The sequence below is a fragment of the Oratosquilla oratoria genome, chromosome 34, assembly GCF_046742065.1.
Source record: "Oratosquilla oratoria isolate Oo_2021 chromosome 34, ASM4674206v1, whole genome shotgun sequence".
NCBI lineage: Eukaryota > Metazoa > Arthropoda > Malacostraca > Stomatopoda > Squillidae > Oratosquilla > Oratosquilla oratoria.
Genome location: NC_134810.1, coordinates 22457170 through 22462169, shown reverse-complemented (window position 1 = coordinate 22462169; position 5000 = coordinate 22457170). Strand labels below are relative to the sequence as shown.

At 38.8% G+C, this 5000-nt stretch overlaps 1 protein-coding gene across 2 annotated transcripts in view; it reads left to right on the top strand.

Annotated features, from left to right (window-relative positions):
* The window catches only part of LOC143018107 (glycine receptor subunit alphaZ1-like), a 151338-nt gene that overhangs the window by 87955 nt on the left and 58383 nt on the right, over positions 1-5000 (top strand). The window lies entirely within an intron of this gene.

Sequence of the window (5000 nt, the reverse complement as noted above, 5' to 3'; positions counted from 1 at the left end):
GAACACGACGTCGTATCGTGGACGGCGCACGGCGAAAAGTCGATACGTGTGAAACGAGGCTTAGGGAAGTTAGCTGTTACAGGAGGATTAGGAATAGGGCTTATACATCAAGTTAATTTGAATAGAATCTGGGGGGAGACTAAAGTGACCTGGTTTTAGTGAACAACGACCCAGGATGACCTCACAATGACGTAAGACTTTCTGGTCTCCACTTAGAGTCTCCGGAAGTAGACTACATAAAGTTAACTTCACTGGAGTTTTGGAAATAGTCAGATCTGACCTAAGATTAGGGTGACCTTGAGGCAACAGATGGAAAGAAAAACGCTAAATGGAAGAGGATTAGAAGCAAGGTTAACACGTCAAGTAAGATTGAAGAGAGTACAAGATGTGACTATGACTCAGGATTATGGGTGACTAAGATATATATATATTGATGAAGGTGGAAAAAGAAGTCACGGGTCTAGTTCCGAGTTACTGAGTTTATTCCTGACCGGTTTCGCTCTATGCTTCTTCAGAGGAATGTGACTCTGGAGTGAAGCTGGCGGTATACATAGTCTGAGTAAGACCGCGTTCCCTCCTTGGAGGTGGGTTACGTTTGGTTGTACAATGGTTTTTAATACAATAGTGATAAAAATACAATAAATTGTTGTGATGTTATTACAAAACAGCTCCGGTGTGTGTGGAATGTTGATCGAGGGTGTAACATTGTAAGTGAAGTGAGTGGTGTAGAAATGTGTGAATCCTAAAAAGTGTCATATGATAACTTATAGTATTAAATAATATAATAATATAAGGATAAATATCCAGATAAAATGAATGAAATAAAATGAAAATACAAATACAAATATAAATATAAATAAATAAAAATAAAAATAATAAATATAAATAAAAATAAAAATATATGCTTATTTAAAGTGACATGACATCTCATCGCATATCATTGTGTGACAGAATGTTATCAAAAAATATACATACATATATAACAATGAATAGATAAATAAATGCCAAAGAAATATATAGTAAAAATATGAAATGAATATAATAAATAATAAATAAAAATAAAAATAATAATAATAATAGTAATAATAATAATAAAAATAAAAATGAAAATACGAACTGACCGGCCTCAAGCCCTCAACCCAGGGAGCGCGGACGTTTGGGCACCGGATGGATTTTGTCGTTCTATGTGGGCGCTGTTCTGGGGCAGGTTCTTATGGCTGCGTATTGAGCTGTGAATTTTTCCCATTTAATATCCCCTACTTTTTGGTTGATGTTGGCATTGGTTGTTATATATAGGGCTTCAATCACCTTCCTTTTTCTTTTTGATAGACCTTTCTTTACTACCTCTGCCTGTTGCCAGTCGGGAAGATGTCCTTCCTGATCCACGTGGCCCACCATCGCGTTTGAGAGGCGGTGGTACCTTAGGTCCGCCTTGTGCTCTTTTATTCTGGTATGTAGGCCCCTGTGACTCTCACCATAATATGACTTGTCACAGTTGCCACATGGTATCCTATATATGACGCTGAGGTCGTTTGTTGTTTTAGATGTTGGTGTTACTAGTTGTCTGATTCTCCTTCCCGTGTCATTCACTATTTCTAGTCCTAGTGGGCGTACAGCATCCCCCAGTGTGCGTGAAAATTCTGAGTCCGGTACGACTAGGTATTGTTTGTCCTGTCTGTTTACTGGTTCTCTCCGTTGCCTGATGTTTTGAGCTTTACTTAGAGAAGTGGACAGTAAGCCCTCTGGGTATCCCAGTGATATGAAGGTGTTTGTGACGCGGCGGATTTCTTCCTCGAGGAACTCCTTGCTGCAGATCCTCAGAGCTCTGAGGAAAAAACCGATCACCACTCCTGTTTTGGTTCGTTCGTCATGTGCACTGTAAAAATGTAAAAGGTCATCTTTGTTGGTAGGTTTCCTATAAACTCTAAAATGTGCTTTGTTATCCTCTCTAATAATCTCCGTGTCGAGAGACAGATGCTGAGACAGATGCTGAGGAGATTTTGTCAAAGTTAAATGAAGTGACTAATAATATACAATTCACTATGGAGATTGAGTCCCGTGGTCGCCTGCCTTTTCTCGACACGGAGATTATTAGAGAGGATAACAAAGCACATTTTAGAGTTTATAGGAAACCTACCAACAAAGATGACCTTTTACATTTTTACAGTGCACATGACGAACGAACCAAAACAGGAGTGGTGATCGGTTTTTTCCTCAGAGCTCTGAGGATCTGCAGCAAGGAGTTCCTCGAGGAAGAAATCCGCCGCGTCACAAACACCTTCATATCACTGGGATACCCAGAGGGCTTACTGTCCACTTCTCTAAGTAAAGCTCAAAACATCAGGCAACGGAGAGAACCAGTAAACAGACAGGAAAAACAATACCTAGTCGTACCGGACTCAGAATTTTCACGCACACTGGGGGATGCTGTACGCCCACTAGGACTAGAAATAGTGAATGACACGGGAAGGAGAATCAGACAACTAGTAACACCAACATCTAAAACAACAAACGACCTCAGCGTCATATATAGGATACCATGTGGCAACTGTGACAAGTCATATTATGGTGAGAGTCACAGGGGCCTACATACCAGAATAAAAGAGCACAAGGCGGACCTAAGGTACCACCGCCTCTCAAACGCGATGGTGGGCCACGTGGATCAGGAAGGACATCTTCCCGACTGGCAACAGAAAGGAAGGTGATTGAAGCCCTATATATAACAACCAATGCCAACATCAACCAAAAAGTAGGGGATATTAAATGGGAAAAAATCACAGCTCAATACGCAGCCATAAGAACCTGCCCCAGAACAGCGCCCACATAGAACGACAAAATCCATCCGGTGCCCAAACGTCCGCGCTCCCTGGGTTGAGGGCTTGAGGCCGGTCAGTTCGTATTTTCATTTTTATTTTTATTATTATTATTACTATTATTATTATTATTTTTATTTTTATTTATTATTTATTATATTCATTTCATATTTTTACTATATATTTCTTTGGCATTTATTTATCTATTCATTGTTATATATGTATGTATATTTTTTGATAACATTCTGTCACACAATGATATGCGATGAGATGTCATGTCACTTTAAATAAGCATATATATTTTTATTTATATTTATTATTTTTATTTTTATTTATTTATATTTTCATTTTATTTCATTCATTTTATCTGGATATTTATCCTTATATTATTATATTATTTAATACTATAAGTTATCATATGACACTTTTTAGGATTCACACATTTCTACACCACTCACTTCACTTACAATGTTACACCCTCGATCAACATTCCACACACACCGGAGCTGTTTTGTAATAACATCACAACAATTTATTGTATTTTTATCACTATTGTATTAAAAACCATTGTACAACCAAACGTAACCCACCTCCAAGGAGGGAACGCGGTCTTACTCAGACTATGTATACCGCCAGCTTCACTCCAGAGTCACATTCCTCTGAAGAAGCATAGAGCGAAACCGGTCAGGAATAAACTCAGTAACTCGGAACTAGACCCGTGACTTCTTTTCCACCTTCATCAACTTGTCACAATGTACCAACATATATATATATATATATATATATATATATATATATATATATATATATATTTATATATATATATTTGTATATATATATATGTATATATATATATATATATATATATATTTGTATACAACACTGCCTGTAGAAGGAGAACTTGGGATAAGGACTGTACTTCGATTTGGTCTGAATTGGTTATGAGAAATGCCTACAGGTGACTTTGGGATGACAAAAGAATCAGAATAAATCCACACTGACAAAGAAACCATGGACTGACAATCAGCAGAAACATAGGTGGAACCTGATATCTCAAATTCTATCTATCAATCTATCTATCTAGCATCTATTTATCTTTCTATTTCTATCTGCCTGTCTATCTATCTATCTCTATCTTTCTATTTGTATATCGTTTATCTTTCTATCTGTCTATCTATCTATCTACCTACTTACCTATCTATTTACCTAAGTACCTACCAGAAGGGTTCTTTTCCCTTGTAAGGGAGGTAAGCAGCCAAGGCATGCATCCAACCCTAAGCCATCCTACACCCTTCCATCATTCATTTGTTTCCCTTTTACCTTAGCTCCTTAGGGGATGATAGGCTATCACTGTCTCCCGCTCACATCCCGGGCCAGAAGCAATGCAGCAATACAGCACACCCACGGCATGACCCGATAGACTAATCTGGTTTACTCCCACAGATTCATTCACATGGCGACCCGACCTCCCCTTCCCCTCATGCGTAGAGAAAAATGTGTAGAAACCTTTTTGGGCTGCACAAATCTATAGTCCAAACACAATCATTCACCACTCACACCTATCTCTAGCCTTCTCCTTCTCCTACTCAACAGACTTTCTATTTTTGTTCGAGGCCCTCTTTACCCCATCCATCCATCTCCTCGTTTTTTTTTCGTCAAGTTTCTATCCATTTCTGCTTTTCACACTCTTTTTGCTATTCGTTCTTCACTCATTCTGTCCATATGCCCAAACTATTTCAGTATTCTTTCATCAGTCCTATCTGTCAGCCAATCCACCATAGCCGTTCTTCCCTTTGTTCGACATTCCACATGACACTCATCCAGCCCAGGTGCTTTACTAACTATCATCACTTTCACTGATTTCTGTGCCTCATCTTTTCCTATCACTCTGCCTCTTCCTATCCCCTTTGATGGAGGAGGGGAAGAATTCTGCCACCGTATTTCTCAAGGTTGTTATAAAACATGACTATGTATGAGGGACGGAGTGATGAGACTAGGGATCTTGCTCTCTGTATATTCATTCATCGAAAAGCCAAGTTAATTTGGGTTAATAGAAATGACTGATGGGTGACTTAGGATCAAAGAGTCTCCATAGTAACGAGAGAGTGGTCATAGGTCAATGGGAGGGATTTGAACGTCACTTGTACTTGGAGTAAACACAGGGCGTTGAGAGTGACCAAGACGATC